Source organism: Protopterus annectens, chromosome 6.part0, assembly GCF_019279795.1.
Source record: "Protopterus annectens isolate FY-2018-M chromosome 6.part0, PAN1.0, whole genome shotgun sequence".
Classification (NCBI taxonomy): domain Eukaryota; kingdom Metazoa; phylum Chordata; order Ceratodontiformes; family Protopteridae; genus Protopterus; species Protopterus annectens.
The window spans coordinates 1,169,612,365-1,169,630,501 of record NC_056737.1 but is presented as its reverse complement, the minus strand read 5'-3'; the positions used below and the strand labels follow the sequence as shown (position 1 = coordinate 1,169,630,501).

General features: G+C 42.1%; 1 protein-coding gene across 5 annotated transcripts in view; it reads left to right on the top strand.

Annotated features, from left to right (window-relative positions):
* The window catches only part of TANK (TRAF family member associated NFKB activator), a 1,995,915-nt gene that overhangs the window by 754,859 nt on the left and 1,222,919 nt on the right, over positions 1–18,137 (top strand). The window lies entirely within an intron of this gene.

The window sequence follows — 18,137 nt, the reverse complement described above, 5'->3', positions numbered from 1 at the left end:
TCCTCACCCAGTCCTGGATTATTTCTAGACGATTAGCCTAATAAGGGCTGAGTAAAGGGACGATGACAACATGCCTGAACGTAGAAGCAATCCCCCTTTGTTTGAACTATGCGATATAGAATGACTTCTTTACCGCAGTGGACATATGTTGATTGAATGTTAGGTCACACCTATCTTCATAAATTCCTAAATACCGAACTAGTGGGTCATCTCTTAGGTGTGTACTGTTAATGCGGTATTTCCCGGCTAGTAAACTTTCCAAAGGAAACGATAATGTGTTTTGTGGCATTCAGCTTTAGAGCATGAGTTTGGTGCCAGTTATTTATTTGGGGCAAGCCATCCTGTGGGATGGCTGAGTCTATGTGGGATTCAATAACTGCTCATTCCTTACAGGCAACTGCAGATTTAGTCAGAACTCTTTGGTATTGGCTTTTACTTTTGAGAAGTAGATGTCAAATAGAAGCGGTCCCATCTCCAAACTCTGTGGACTGTACTGGTGCCTGGTCTTTTTGCAGAAGCTGCTTCCTCTGTTTTGAACTTCTTCATCCTATCTGTGAACCAGTTTGCAATGCAGCAGGTGGTGTAGAATTTTATTCCTAGTTTTTAAGCTTTTCTACAATGTCTGAGTGGGGGATTGTGTTAAAAGCTTTGACTTATTCAAAATAAGGTTGCGCTTACTTAACCTGCTGGACTTTCTTGAAAAGGTCACCAAAGCAGTGGATGAAGGTAGAATGGTAATACCATCTATCTCTGCTGTGGGCTCACAACCCCTTCCCTGACTCTTCACTATACTGTTAGGGATCTCCTGATCCTTTGGCTGCAGTAAAGTTTCACATGGTCTTCCCCAAAACTGGTTCAGACACACAATCATTTTCCCATAAAACTGGAGTTAAAACTTTCACAATGTATCTTGTTTTATTTTTTTGTTTGTTTGTTTTTAAAATAGGGCAAATCCCAAAAGTCCTGCAAGTCACACAAATGGCTATAATGACTATTTTTGATTTACTTCTAGTATATTGACACCAGGTAATGCTGTTTATCTTAATCCACAAGCGCACTCCCATAAAAGCAGAGCTACACATTTCCAACTATAACTCGCCATTCTAAATATTAATGAATGGTATGATAACATGAGAGTCTACTAGTGTGTCATTTTGCCAGGGTAATTCTGTTTGTCTCAACCCAAAAACACACTGCCATAAAAGCAGAGTTACATATTTCCGACTGTGACCCCCTTTCTTAATATTGATGAAAGGTATGATAACACGACAATCTACTATTGAGTATTTTTAATCCATGTAGGATGGATCTGATGAAGAGATGCCAAAAGTGCCACAGAATCGTATGTGATATTTTGGTAACACTTAGTTTACACTGGTTGTAGGTTTTATGCCACTGGATTTAAGTTATTTGGTCACTGATAATTTTACTTGCATTCCACAATGTTTGTGTGTTACTGTTTGGACATTTACAATATTTAATCATTTGGTTTATGCTTCTATATTCATGAAGGAAGATGGACAAGGAGATGAAATTTTAATCCACCAATCCGATACAAAGGGCGCAGAGTAAGATGCAGGATCAGTCCACTCTGAGTTAACACCAGGGATGAGGCACCACGAGACCCCTGCCTTACGCCTCCACCAACCAGAAAAGGCTACTGATTCATCTCCATCTCCTTGCTTGTAAAGCTCCTTTAAAGGTCCTGTATACAAGTCATAGCATTAGCTTCTAAACCTGACCTTTACTGTCTTTTTTTTTGCATTTTATAGCATCAGATGTCAAACATTTTTTTTCCACTTTTTGTGTCTGGATCACACAGTTAGTTTTTGCATTACAGTTTGACTTATCCACTTCTCCAAAGGTGTTCTCAAAGTGTCTATGTCCTGTGATAGCCTACTGCAGACCCCAAGGTGTTCACATTTTTCCTTATTTAGATACCTTATTTATCTTTGCAGAGTCTTTCTCAAAGTGTCAGGAATCTCTCACTTTGTAAGAAATCTCCTTCGCAAACTGGTTTTCTAGGAGAACATTCAAAAGTCTTGTTTGGCTCCATCTCCTAGACGCTTCAGTTTAAAGATCTCTTCTTCTACTACAGGTTGAAAATCTATTTTTATTGAGATCTGCGGCTGAGTTTTTTTACTCAATCCATGACTTCACCAAGGAAGTTCTCTGCATATTAGGATTCTTGGCATCTATGATTTTCATGATTTCCTTAGCCATAATTTACATGAGAAAGATTCACTGGTAGCAAAAATCTTGTCCCAATATCAACATCCCTGACGTTTCAAATTCCAGTTTGGAGATTTGTAAAAAAGGAAGTGCTTTGGTGGAGACACCAGTTTTATCAGAACCCAGGTCTTCCATTCAATCTTCCAGCCACAATATAGTCTGTAACAACAGATGTCTCAAACTTTGCTTGGGGGGCTATATCTTTGATGGTAGAAGTGGTAGGTTTTTGCAATGAAAAAGACAGACCGAAACATACAAACATAAAAGAGCTGTTGCCAGTTATAAATACTCTCAACTCTCAAACATTTCAGGGATGTGAAACATAAACAGAAGGGTTTCAGATCTTATTGTCTGTGAGGATTAGTCATGATAGCTTGGTAAATATATCTGTTCAGCACAGTCTTACTCTGTAGGTGTCTTACAGTTTGCCAGCATTGTGACAGATAAGCTGTACAGGACCAGAACATACTCTCATGAATAGAAACTGAATCAGGGGGTCTTCCAGGATTTGATCCAGCTGAGGAGAACAGATTGGTTAGACCTGTTTACCTCCATTCATGGCCAACAGCTAACAAAATTTATTTCCTGGACTCCTTTAAGCAGACCTGGAAAATAGATGCAGTCTCATATCCTTCGACAAGAATGTCCCTATGTACCTTTCTACCCATTCCAATGATGTCTAGGCTCATTCTGAAGATTCAGGACTCTCATAAGATCATTGTGGTGACTCCTTTGTGGCCTAGGTAACAGTGGTTGTCTTCTTTTGCAAATGGACAGTGGCAATTACCCCAGGCTTCCTGACAAACTGGATCTAATTACACAAGACAAGGGTTGTTTGATGCACCTCAGGTTGAAACAACTTCAACTACTTGCCTAGATAATAGAGTTTTAATTGCTTTTAGGCACCTGTTTTTTGAGAACATGCAACAGGTATTACAATTAGGCAAATAAACCCCAATAATCCCTGAGAACACTGCTGCCTATGCAGAACTGTTCATAGAAACCCTGTGCTAGCATGCTAATGGCTGCATAGATCAAACTGTACCCACCAGGAAGGAGTACAGAACTAACTCAAAAAACAAGCCACCCTAGTGGAATCACCACACCAATAGGCTGTATAACAGAAGGAAGAAAATCATGGCAAAAATTAGGAGGTGCAGCACCCAGCACTATAAAAGCAATCTGATCAAACTAAATAACTTGGTGGACAAATAAAATCTACAAAGCGAAATTTGAGATATATTTGCCTTTCAAGGCCAAGGACAACCACAAGGCACTCTTTAGTCATGTCCTCATCTTCAAAGGCAGTGAGGGAGGGTGGCCTATTGGGAGGGAGGGTGGCCTAATGGTTAAGGTGTTTGCTTTGCAAATACAAGATGCAGGGTTTGAGTCTCACAATGGACAATTGGCTAGGCTTAAAATGGCTCGCAAAGGCAGTTAGCTTAGTACTAATCTATGAACCTATGAACAATTGCGTGCAGAGCTCATTGTAAATGGAACCATCTATACTGATCCAGAAGATGTAGTAGACCTACTGGCCTACAAATTCAACTCTAACTTTACCCCTCTCTCCCCTCAACCTTTTCTCAGTAAGTACCATCAAATATAACTCCCCCTGCTAACACTAGTGAACAGGTCCTTAATGCTGTCTCTGTAAGGCCAAAAAATCAGTGGGCCAAGACAGTATCCCAGTATGTCCTCTAAATAGTGTAAAACATGATCCATCACGCCATCTGGAATTGCTATTTAACTAAAGCCTCCAAACAGGCTTTGTGCATCATGAATGGATAACAGCAACAGTCATCCCTCTGCACAGTGGTGGGCCATCTACAGACCCTGGAAACTACAGACCCATGAGTCTCTCTAGTCATAGTTCATAGGTGTTTACTAGGCTAATGACTACAAGGGCCTTTTTAAGCTTACCCATGCATCCCAAATCTCTGACAAGTTCTGATACCCTTGATAAGTTTAGGCATGGGCCTGGGAGATGAACCATTTACAAGTTACCTGTTTGCATTAGAGACATAGGTGCCAAACCAGGGATGAATTTCCAGTTTCCCATCCAATTGTCCAAGTTGCACTTGAATTGGATTAGGTAGGAACTCTGCTTCACATGGATGGGGAGCCTGTTCCATAGACAGGGTAGTCTCTGGGATACATACCTATCTCTCCAGCAGGTCCTATTTATATCACAAGTCTTTAGAGTGGGTAATTCTGGTACTGTTTGTTTTGTGGATATGCAGGAGATCCATCAGAGTGGAGTCTGATAATGCCCTGTATACCAGGCATAGATCTCCCCCTCAAAAGCCTGTAGTAGACAGAATACAGGGATAGGGCCTTGGGGCGGTCTGCATAGGACATATTACATATACCCTGCATTCTTTTAGTGAGGAATCTCTGTGGACATTCTTCTTGTTGGATATGCCTGGCTAGGTACATACCAAAGGGGACATTGTACTCAATGATAGGTCTGATGAATGCCGAATACAGTGGAACAATGACTTCCTTGGACTTAGATGCCATACCTTTGTTTACAGATTGCACAACATAGAATGATTTCCACACCACTGTAGACACGTGATGATCAAAGGCTAGATTACGATGTATGTGTGTCCCTAAGTCCCTGACTACTGGGTCAACTCTAAGGGGTGTGTTGTCAATATGATAGTTACCAGGGATGGATAGCTTCCCAAAGGATACTGTTATGCATTTCTTGGCATTTAGTTTTAATCCATGACTCTGACACCAGTTGTTTGTCTGTGTCAGGCCCTCCGGGAGAACATTTGTGTCAGTGTGAGATTCAATGGCAGCTCCTAATTTGCAATCTTCTGCAAATGTAGGCAGCTAGAGACCACTGACATTGGCCTTGACTTCTGAGAAGTAAATGCCAAAAAGGAGCAGTCCAAGGACTGATCCCTGAGGGACTGCACTTGACTCACCTCTTTTTAGAGGTGAACTCCCCAATTCTAACTTCCTGGGTCCTGTCTGTGAGCCAGTTGGCTATCCACCGGGTGACATATGGGTTTGTACCTAAACCCCTGACTTTGTCAACAATGCTCAACTGAGGTATTGTGTCAAATGCCTTGGCCATGTCAAGGTAGGCAGTGTGAATGATTTTGCCCTCATACTTTGATTTGGTGACCTTCTCAAAGAAGTCCACCAGGTTGAAGAGGCATGATCTACCCTTGACAAAATCAAACTGAGTCCAGTGTCTGGAGGTTTACTATATCTCTGTTGATCATCTCCGTGATAATTCTTTCCAAGGCTTTACATATAAGACTAGTGAAACTTATGAGTCTGTAGTTTCCAGGGTCTGTAGATGGCCCACCTTTGTGTAGAGAGATGACTGTTGCCTTTCTCCATTCATGAAGCATGAAGCCTGGTTGGAAGATACAGTTAAATAGTAATTCCAGAGGCCCTGATAGGTCATGTTTAATGCTTTTTAGAAGGCATCCTGGGATATTGTCTGGGCCCATTGATGCAGTGTTCTTGGTCTTAGAGAGAGCATTAAGGACCTGTTCCCTAGTGATAGAAGAGGGAGTCATATGTAATCATATTTCCTGAGAGAAGGTTGAGGGGGAGAGAGGAGTAAAGTTTGAGCTGAATTTATCAGTCAGGAGGTTTGCTTTATCTTCTGGCTCAGTATAGGTGGCTCCATTTGCAGTGTGCTCTCCACACAATTGTGTATTGCCTTTGAGGTTGCTGACATAGCTAAAGAATGCTTTGTGGTTGTCCTTGGCCTGGGAGGCCAAACTTACCTCGGATTTGGCTTTGGGAGGCATTTGTCCCGAGTCGTTTGTTTAGTTTGATGAGAATGCTTTTATCCTGCTGGGTGCTGCACCTCCTAATTTTTGCCATGATTTCCTTCCTCCTGTAATACATCTGATTGATGTTGTGATTCCACCAGGGTGGCTTTTTTTGAGTTAGCTCTGTACTTCTTCCTGGTGGGTACAGCTGCCTCTATGCAGCTATTAACATGCTTGTACAGGGTTTCTGTGAACAGTTCTGCATAGGCAGCAGTGTTCTCAGCGTTTATAGGGGCTTGAAATTTTGCCAGGTTCTCATTTAATAGCAGGAGGTTAGCCTTAGAACAGTTCCTGAATATTCCTGGTTTAGCTGAGGGTCCAGGTTTTATTTTTACTTCAGAGGAGACCATTTTGTTGTCTGACCTTACCAGGGAAGGTGTTACAGTAGAGGGTGTGCAGCACTCACTCATATTAGTGAGGACCAGATCTAGTATGGTTGCACCCCTGGTTGGTGTATTGACTATCTGATTCAGAGTTTGTGTTTACAAAATCCAGGAATGTCTGTGCATGTACGTTTGATGTTGTATAGAATTCCCAGTTAATAGTGGGGTAATTATGTCACCCATTAATATGGTATTATGTTGGATGGTTAGTGTTTCTAATACGTTTAAATACATGGTATGGTTTTCCTGGGTCATAGAGGGGGACCTGTAGCTTACAAAGAAGTGGTATTGGATTTTACCTCTGGTGATTTGAACATGGAGCAGCTCAATGCATTGCCCTGCTTGACCAGCCTTGAAGTATATTTATTTTTGATGTAAATAGAGACACCTCCACCTTTAGTCCCTGCCTGTGAAGTAGCTGGTCTAAATGTGTGGAAGGCATTATAACCATGCACTGATGGTGTGCTCTCCGCAGCTTTAAACCATGTGTCAGAGACCGCACAGACATCAGCATTCTCTAGGGTAAGGAGAGCTTCCAGGGAGTGTAGTTTTTTGTTTAGGCACCTAGCATTGAGCAGTAATACTCATATGTCTCATATGTAAAGCCATGGAAAGAATTGACATGGAAATGATCAATAATGACATAGGAAACTTCCAGACATTGGACCCAACCCAATTTGGTTTCATCAAGGGCAAGTCATGCCTACTCAAACTGGTGGACTTCTTTGAGAAGGTCACCAAAGCAATAGATGTTGGCAAAATGGTTCACACTGCCTACCTTGACTTGGCCCAGGCATTTGGCCCAATACCCCGTACATACTTAAGAGGTTAGGTACAAACCCTTATATCACCCAGTGGATAGCCATCTGGCTCACAGACAGAACCTAGGAAGTTAGAATTGGGGAGACCATCTCTATAAAGACATCATTCACAAGCGAAGTCCCTCAGGGATTGGTCCTGGGACCGCACCTTTTTTTGGCATTTACGTCTCATAAGTAAAGTTCAATGTCAGTGGCCTCTGGCTAACTAAATTTGCTGACTGCAAAGTAGGAGCTGCTATTGAATCACCCACTGACACAGATATTCTCCAGGAGGGGCTGACCGAGACAAACAAATGGTGTCAGAGCCATGGACTAAAATTAAATGCCAGGAAATGCATAATAGTGTCCTTCAGAAAGTCATCCCCCCCTGGTAACCAATAATATTGACAACATACCTCTAAGAGTTGACCCAGTAATCAGGAACTTGGGGCACACACAGACACAATCTAGACTTTGACCATCATATGTCTGTTTTGGTAGGAAAATCATTCTATTTTGTGCAACTTATGTACAAAGGTATGGCATCTAGGTCCAAGGAAGGCATTGTTCCACTGTATTTGGCATTCATCAGATGTATCATTGAGTACAATGCTCCCTTTGGTATGTACCTAACCAGGAATATCCAACAATTGTAACATCCACAGAAGTTCCTCACTAAAGGAATACAGGGCATATGTAACATGTTCTGTGCAGACTGCCTCAAGGCTCTATCCCTGTGTTCTGTCTCCTACAGGCTGTTGAGGGGAGATCTATGCCTGGCATACAAGGCATTGTCAGACTCCACTGTGGTGGACCTCCTGCATATCCGCAAAACAAACAGCACCAGAATTACCCATTCTAAAGACTTAAACCTTGCCTGTGATATAGATAGGACATGTTGGAGAGACAGGTATTTATCTCAGAGACTACCCCCTTCTATGGAACAGGCTCCCCATCCATGTGAAGCAGAGTTCTTCCCTAACCCAAATCAAGTGTAACCTGGACAATTGGATGAGGAAAAGGAAATTCTTCCCCGGTTTAGCACCTATGTGTCTAATGGATACAGGCTGCCTTTGAATGGTTCATCTCCCAGGTCCCTGCTTGTAAGTGTTTCACTTCCCAAGTCCGTGTTTACACTTATCAGGTATACCAGAACTTGCCAGAGATTTGGGATGCATGGCTAGGCTTAAAAAGGCACTTGTGGTCATTAGCCTAGTAAACACCTATGAACCTGCTAGGAAATCATACATTGGAAAAGATTTTGTTGTTAGTGCCTGTGATGCCCTTGCCCTGGCCCAGCAATCAAGGAGCCTCAATCCTCACCACTAACACCAGAGGGGGCATCTCATATATGAGGAAAGGATAGCAAATACACACAGTAAAGTGCAATTTCCCTTAAGAGCACACAGACATCACAGTCAGTCTGGGGCTGGTCGCTCCCTTGCTCCCCAGGTAACCAATAAGACTCCCCACTGGCACAGCTATAGGGTCCAGATCTCATCCTAGCTGGGCAAGCTAAAATCTCCAGCACCCTCTCTGTCCAACCAGTGCTTCGTGTCCCTGCCCAAGTAGCTGACATACACACTTTAAGATAAGAGTTTACACAACCACACATACACTTCTGGGGAAGGCTGGCATAGGTTCTCCAGCTGTGCCCCTTTTACACAGACTATACGGTAGTACCCTGCCACTACCCAGCTAATAATTATCAGCTACTCAAAGGCCCTTAAAAGGGTGTCCAATTATTACTGTGCAATATTGTTATCCAGTTGGTAGTTGTGACTAAACAGTCAAGGCTTATTTAGAGTGACTTGGACAGTAAACTCTATAACTATGCAATGTACTCTAGAGCTTAAATTATCTGTACGCAAACCAGCCACAGTGAAAAGGTTTTAAAATATTTAATAATAAATAATTAAAACCACAAGACAATACTTTCTACTACACAGTCAGTGCTAGTCAAGAGTTCAGAGATCACACAGAAATACTTAAAATAATTCAGTAGTACAGTTCTGACATCTCGGAAAAACACTTAGTGTAGTCTTTCTAGCTTCTAGCTATCCCTAAAAGAAAGCACAAGTCTGAGATAACTTGCATAAGAAAACAGGCAGAGGGCTGTGAGTTGGATGATCAAGACAAAATGCTTAATAATCTCTTGTTCTCACTGTTTAAATTGAAACTGCAGTTCTGATAAACATTACATCATTCTGTTACACTAACTGCATTAACATTCTTAACATCTCCCTTTTGTTATCTTGCAGCTGGTCAGGAACAGAGCAGTAAAAATACATTTGCATGTTTAAATCTAGCAATTTAGCTCTTGGTTAAAACAATGGAAATAATTTCTTCATCTAGATGAGAGAGAGGTTGTCTTCATATGCTGGATGTCCACTGACAACTGAGATACTATATTGACAGGACTAAAACCTTCAGAAAGTCTAATCAGTTATTCAGTACTTAGGAAAGTAAGAAAAAAAGGACAACTTGTTCATAGCTAGGTACTAGGCTATCTGCCCGAAGGCATTTCTAAGCCTAGCCAGAATGTGTTGGCTTTCAACGCCCCCTTAGATTAGTTCCCTGTGCCTCTGTCCACTAGAGCCATTGAAGTGATCCCCGTGGTAAACTTTCTGTTTCCCATCCACTCGTCAAGGTTTCTCTTGAAGAGTGCTTGTGAGGAGCTCTTCCTAATGTAGATTGGAATCTTGTTCCAAAGCATGGGAAGTCTCTGGGACAGGAATCTATCCCTCCAGCACGTCCTATTTATTGTTGTGGCGAGGTTTACATCCCTAGAGTGTGTGGCTTGAGGGGATAAGGTTTTCTGTAGGTGGAGATGTCCATCAATTCTGAGTTGGACATGGCCTTGTATGTCAGGCAGAGATCACCTCTGAGCAGGCAGTGTGCAACCGAGTACAGCTAGAGTTTCTTCAGTTGAGCTGCATAGGGCATCTGTTTGAGGCCAGTAATCCTCTTGGTGAGGTACTTCTGTGGTCTTTCCAGCTGTTGCAGGTGTATTGTAAGGTACATCCCAAATGGGGCATTGTACTCTGTGATGAGTCTGATGAGTAGAGGGGCACAATGACCTCTTTTGATCTGGATGCAAACCCTTTTGTGGTTAGGTGGGCCATATAGAAGGATTTTCTTACCACTTTGGCAATGTGATTATCAAAGGAGAGATTCCTATCTACTTGGGTTCCCAGATCCCTTATTACATTTTCCATATTTAGGGAACTACCACCTATGTGGTAGTTTGTGGGTACTTTGTTATTTCCAAAGAGAATAACTATGCACTTTTTTGGCATTTAGCTTGAGGCCATGATTTTGACACCAGGTATCCGTCTCAGTGAGACCCTTTTGGAGGATGTCTGTGTCAGCCGGTGAGTCAGTTATAGCCCCTAGTTTGCAGTAGTCTGGGAACTTGGTCAGCCATAGTCCTCCTGTGCTTGTCTGTATCTCTGAAAAGTATATGCTGAACAGGAGGGGTCCTAGGACTGAGCCCTGGGGAACTCCTCTTGTAATCGGTTTAGAGTCTGACCTAGCTCACGCAACTCTCACCTTGTGGGATCTGTCCATGAGCCAATTGGCAACCCATCTTATGACATAGGGGTTTATGTTCAGGCTGGTGAACTTGTCTATAATACCAGAATTGGGAATGGTGTTGAAGGCCTTTGGGAGGTCTAGGTAGACTGTGTGTACCACCTTTCCCTCATCTGTAGCCTTGGTAACTGTCTCAAAGAAGTCCACCAGGTTTAGGAGGCATGATCTAACCTTAACAAAGCTGAACTGGGTAGGGTCCAGTGTTTGGAGGTTCCCAATGTCTCTGTTAATGAGTTCCATGATGATGCACTCCATAGCTTTGCAGACCAAGCTAGTCAGGCTTATAGGGTGATAGTTCCCGGGGTCTGTCATGGCTCCACATTTGTGGAGCGGAATAACTGTTGCTGTGCACCACTCTATGGGTACGTAGCTTGTGGAGAGGCTGAGTTTAAACAGTGTATTTAGGGTTAGTTTGTCTTTGAGCTTGTGTAGGATGCAGCCTGGGATACCATCTGCTCCCATTGATGCTGTGTTTTTGGCTTTGGAGAGGGCTATTTTAACCTGAGTGTCTGTGATTTCAGGGGCTCTCCATTCTTCTGGTATGGTTATGGGCCCTTTTGGGGGGGAAGAGGGGGGTGAAGTTTGCACTGAATCTGTCTGCCAGGATGTTGGCAATACCAGTTGGTTCAGTGTATTTTGTGCCATTCTGCACTACCTCTGAGCAGATCTGAGCATTGACACTTGGATTCTTGACATAACTAAACAATGTCTTGTGGTTATCTTTGGAATCCTTAGCAAGTTTTCTTTCAAAGCTTGCCTTGGACGATTTTATGAGGGATCGTAGTTTCTTGCTGATACTGATCAGGGATGTCTTTCCTTCTTGGGATTTTACTCTTTTCTGTACTAGTTTCTTCCTTCTATTGTATAGCTTGTTTATGGCAGGGGTCCACCAGACTGGTTTCCTTTTCTTGGAGGAGTGAGTCTTGGTTTTGCTTGGGATAGCACGATCTATGCATTCTTGTAGGTGCCCGTAGAATACAGTAGTAAAGGATTTTGCAGCTTGGTCAGCATTATCCTTTAGCATGGGGGCTTTGAAACTTTCCACCTCCATCTTAAGTAAAGTGAAGTTTGCTTTTGAAAAATTTTTGACGGTTGTTTCCTTGTCCTGGGGTGGGGGCGGAATGTGGATCCAAAGTGATTTGTTTATGGTCAGATCTAACCAGCGAGGGGTTGACCTCTGGTGTGGAACACCGGTCGCCCATGTTGGTGATGACCAGGTCCAATATGTTGTCACCTCTGGTGGGAGTGTTGAGCAGTTGTTCCAGGGTGTTTGAGTTTATAAATTCTAGGAAATGTTGGGCAAGGGAGTCAGTACTTGAGTAGTTCTCCCAGTTAATGTTTGGGTAGTTGAAATCAGCCAATATTAGGGTATTTGGTAGGACCTTTATGTTACCCAGTGTTTCCAGAAATGCGGAATGGGAGTCCTGGGACATGGTGGGCGATCTGTAGCAAGCTACAATTTGAATTGCAGCTTTGCCTGTTGTTAGTTGCACGTGGATAATCTCTGAAGCATCGTGCTGTGCCACTAACCTGGAGGTATGGGTATCCTTGATGAATATGGATACTCCCTTGCCTTTTGTATTTCAGTCCAGGTTCTGTGGCCGAAATGTATGGTATAAGTTGTAGCCTGGTAGTGCTGGGGTGCTCTCTGGAGCCTTAAACCAGGTTTCTGTTACTGCACATATATCGATTTTCTCCATGCTGAGGAGTGCCTCGAGTGTGTGCATTTTGAGGTTTAGACTTCTGGCACTGAATAGTATTACCCTCAGATTTTTGTTACTTGTGCTATTTACAGCGGTGGGTTTGTCTTTTGAGCCTTGCTTAAAAAAGGCAATATGGGGGTGGCAAGAGTCTTGGCCAGTATTTGAAAGCCTAAAGGTGACAGGTGCAAGCCGTCTCTAGTGAAGCAGCGTGGCTTGTCGACCATGTCATCCCAGGCAGACAGACACTGGATCCCCTTTGAATGACACCAGAAACTTAGCCAGTTGTGGAAATTGATAATTTTTTCTTTACACCGTGGTATCATTCTCGGTGAGGGCAGGATGCTACTCAGGGTCAGGGTCATACCGGCCTGGGCTACGTGATCAGAGAGCTCTTCCATGTCTTTTTTCATGTATTTCAGGGAGGTATGGCTCAGGTCATTCACTTCACACCAACATGGACAATGACAGAGTCATATTTGTACTTGTTCTGGAGTGACCTGAGTGCTTGTGTTATGTGGCTGATCCTGGCACCCAACAGGCAGCTAACAGTAACCTTCTCCTTATTTAGCCTAGTGAGTGGGACATCAGTGTGCCTGACTATAGATTCACCTATTACTAGTATGTTGGGTATGTTATTTTGCCTTGAGGGCTGTGATTGCGTGGCACACTGGTTTTGTGAAGTATGTGTTTCATGGTTTGTGTTGGGGGGTGGAGGTTGCTTGGATGTCTGCTTTGGAGGGCTCTGTTGCTTTTGCAGGTTTTTATTTAGAGCCTCAGAGTATATTTTTGTGTGTTTTTTACCGGTGTTGGTTTAATGGCTCTTTGTGAGACTGGTGGTGTGATGCCAGTATTTCCCTTCTCCTCTTGACTGTCTGATCCAGTCTTGGGTTGAGAGAGCTTAGCCTCCAGTTTGGCTGTATAATTGCATCTCTCGCATGTATTAGTGTTTGGTGGTAGGAGGAGAGGGTTGTCTGTGTACATGAGGCAGATGTTACATTGCCTCAAAATGCCCAGATTCACCAGTTGGACTGGAGAGTACACCTGAAACTGCCCTTTGGACATGCCTGGATAGGTACAGTAAACTGTTTTACTGAGTGGCTGGTAAGGTCGAATAGAGAGCCTTGTCCTTCTGTAGTGCTAGTGTTTATAAGTGCTTGCTATGGGTTTTGAGCAAGTGCCGGGCTGAGAAATGAATGGCTTGAGTGCTTAAGCTGAAAGTTTGTCTAGTTCCAAGGGAAAAATTGAAGAGGGGGCTTTGTGGAGCCGGGAATAGTTATACCCTACCTAATCGGCGCTGCCCGGCGTGCAAAACCGGGGAAATGCTGTTTTTATAGCAGGGAAATTAAAGAGATAGAAATTAGCCCAAATTGGCCAGTAAACTACTACTTTCTGACCTGAAACCACTCCTCCAGGGACAGATAGGCTGCTCAAAGCTCCCCTGTCTGACAGGTGAACAGAGAAACTTCCTTCTATCCAAGTAAGGTATGGGCAAACACAGAGATTTGTAACACAGCCCTGAATTTAGCACTAACCTGAAAACTGGACTATACTAGCTTAGAAAGGCGGGAAACTATTTTATAATATATATATATATATATATATATATATATATATATGTTTGTGTCTTTCGGCTTTTCCTGGTTAGGGTTCGCCACAGCGGAACTCCGGTCCGCTAATGATTGGCAGTAGAGTTTTACGTGCTGGCTTGCCGGGCCTAACGCACAACCTTCAACGAAGGAATGCCCGTTTACTGTTGTCACCACACAGAAGACGCTCTAACTGAGAATCGAACGGGCAACATCTTAACTGTGAGGTGACAACGCTACCGCAGCACCACCACCGCAGTCATATATATATATATATATATATATATATATATATATATATATATATATATTTTTTTTTTTTCTTTCAGAAAACAGATACAATAAAAAAAGAACACTTTAAATGTGCATAAAAAGATGCTTATTGTTATATATCTCAGTTCAGAGTTGTAGTCAGTGCCTCTAGTAATAAAGTAGGAAGAAACACAAAACAGTAAAAGCAGATGAATAAAGTGCAATTATATATATATATATATATATATATATATATATATATATATATATATACTCAAAACTGAGCCCTGTTCCAGCAGTCTTCAATCAAACAAGTTCTAACTGTGCACTTCCGCTACTAGGGTGCAGGGGAACCTTCTCCAAAAAAGATGGCCTGGATCAGTGCTCCAGTTATTCAAACAAAGCTAGATTCAGCAAGCCTGAATCTGGTCCTATGCTACAGCAACAAGGCGCACCAATTTCAGAAAGAAACAGTTTGAATAAGCAGACACAATAAGCCTGTGACCAGAAATTCCCAGCTCAGAAGGGCAGAATCCAGCCTCTCCTCCCACAAGAGTGCAGACCACAAACCTTCTTAATGTAGAATAACAGGCCTGAAGCCTAAGTGCTTTAACCAGAACTAATACACTTTTGGAATAGCAGTCACTGAGCTTTCAATCAGCAATTCCCAGTTTAGAAGGCTATAAGCTACCTCTCCTGCCACAACAGTGCAGACCACAAACCTTAATGTAAAACAACCAGTATGAAGCCCAAGTGCTTAAACCAAAAGACTTAGAATAACAGTTACAATTTTATCAGGCTACTACCAAGCAGCAATAAGTGCAGCAGCATAAATAAAATTGAGTACTTTTAAGAAGAGGCAAGAGCAAAATAAAGGAGGAAACACAAATACAGTAAAAAAGCAGATGATTTTTTGTATTTATTTATTTATTTTTTTGTTAGTAAAGTGCAAGAAGAGAGGAAGGAAGAACCTAAGTGGGTTGGCCTTATCAAATCTTCTCTCTGTATTATGTAGAGTGAACACTAGACTCAGAATATGATCTCACTGTATTCAGTTAAGTGAGCAAATGAGATGGATTCAGGAGGAGTGTTCAAATAGAGACTTACTGGAGGGGCGGGCAATTCCAGAGCCACTAACACTAACACCAAAACAAGAACAGGGAGGCTGGGTGGAAACAAACAAGAAGAAAAAGTTCAGTTGTACAGATTACAGAGATATTAAATCAAAACGCAGACAAAAAATGAAAATAAACACTTATCTTTTCTCAATATCACAGCTGGCAGTAGGTCAATCTTTCTGCAGCAGCCTGAGCAACAGGTATATCTGATTTAAAACACAGGACAGAAACCAAACAATACAGATGCAGTAATACTTTGGCCGAATGAAACTAGTTCTGAAAACTTATTGCCACCAAGAAAACAGACAAGGCCTCCAGACAAAGGATTTCACTATAACTGAGGTTATCACTAAGAGAATATACAACTGTAACACACAAGAAGAAGAATTAGTACAGTTGTACAGATTACAGAGATATTAAATCAAAATGCAGACAAAAAATAAGAATAAACACTTATCTTTTCTCAATATCACAGTTGGCAGTAGGTCAAGCTCTCTGCAGCAGCCTGAGCAACAGATATATCTGATTTAAAAAACAGGACAGAAACCAAACAATACAGATGCAGGAATACTTTGGCCAGATGAAACTAGTTCTGAAAACTTACTGCCACTAAGAAAACAGACAAGGCCTCCAGACAAAGGATTTCACTACAACTGAGGTCAACACTAAGAGAATATACAGCTATAACACACAAGAAGAAGAATAAGTACAGTTGTACAGATTACAGAGATATTAAATCAAAATGCAGACAAAAAATGAGAATAAACACTTATCTTTTCTCAATATCACAGCTGGCAGTAGGTCAAGCTCTCTGCAGCAGCCTGAGCAACAGGTATATCTCTTACAGCAGACTGTTCCCAAATGCTTGTCCCATGCTATCACACTTTTTTATTCCAACCTTAATATGTCTTCCAGGCAGGGTCATGGTACATTCTACTGGGACCTTGATGTCATCAGTGGCTTTTTGGAAAGGGGTGGACTCTAGATGCATTCTAGAGGCAGCACTTAGTCATCTGTACATCCTTTGACAAACCACTATGAACTAGATTAATGTTTTTTGGGTCTTGAGCTCCTGAGCCCTCATCTTTACTACCAAACCATATAAGTTATAGTACTCTACCCATATATAGCTAAGGCTGCTGCAGCAGTGATCAAGTGATGAACATAGTACAGCTGTGTAAGTAACCTTACCATAACATTAGATGTTCGAATGATCACTGCTTCAGTAGCAGCTCACTTTCTTTAGTCCTGTTATTTTTTTGTATGAATTTTGTTTGCCAGGGTGAGGATGTTGATTATTTGCCTAGCACTGACATTTTCAGGGCTGTAGCCTCTCTCTTTCAGTTGTCCTAAAAGCTGTGTAGGACTTGATGCCCAGACCACTGATTTTCTCCAGCTCTGCTTGAATTCTTAGTGGTTTGAGCATGTGGAAAGTGCCCCTAAGCTTTAGAAGCAGGCCAACTGTTATATGTTATGCAGGCTATAACTCGTAAAGATAAGGCTAGCACAGAAATGATCATTTGAACATCTACTGTTATAGTAAGTTTACTTACAGCACTGTACTTTCTGAAGTGTGGGGTTGATATGGCTGATATTTTAAAATGTATTTCAGTGTGTCAGAATTCCAAATTTTTACTTCCATTTGACAAGTTATGCTAGCAGAACTTTCCCTTCAAAGATTTCTTACAGCTGTATTTTGATCCATAGTTGTGTAATCAAGTTGCATTTTTTGTCTACATGACTTGCAAGCTGTGTTCGTCATTGAGCATAGGGGAGCATCCTTGTCACTTTAATTTTGAATTCTTGGAACAGAAGATTGTTGCATTAGAGATTCATAGTTCTATTTAATAATATAACAATAAGAAAATTTCATCAGATTTAAAAAGTCAGAATATGTATGAAAACATTTTGATGCGTGGTAACGGGCTTGTTGTTTGACAAAAATGGTCAGATTATACAAATGTTGTGTTGCTTCACCTACTTCAGTGACAAAAGCAAAAACAGCACAACATATGGTTCACTGCATGAACCAGTGCCATAAGGTAAAATAAAGCATTTAGGAGTGTATAAATAGAGCAAACAAACAAATATGTCCGTATTGAAAACTACATAGCTACAGTCAAAGGGTCCCTGGTCAACAAATCAGCTTCATTGGGAGTTTACTGTAACCTGGCAGCAGCAGCTAGTCGAATCCCACAAACTATCAGAGAAGCCAATCATGAGTAACAACCAAAGAGAAAGAAGGAAGGAAGAATTAAACCTTCTTCTTCTTTCGGCTTTTCCTGGTTAGGGGTTGCCACAGCGGATCACCTGTCCACTCATGATTTGCAGTGGAGTTTTACTGTGCCGAGTTGCCAGCCCGGCGCCCAACCTTCCACAGAAGGCACACACATGCACGCACTCACACTTAGGGCCAATGTAGAGTGTCCAATCCACCTGCAGCATGTCTTTGGGATGTGGGAGGAAACCGGAGCACCCGGAGGAAACCCAGGCAACCACAGGGAGGACATGCAGACTCCACACAGAAGGCACCCCAACTGAGGATCGAACTGGAGAACCTCTTGCTGTGCGGCGAAAGGAAGAATGAAACCAACGGCCTAAAAAAATGTCATGCATCATAAAAACAACTAAAGGGAAAGAAGGAAGGAAAAAGTGAAACCAAA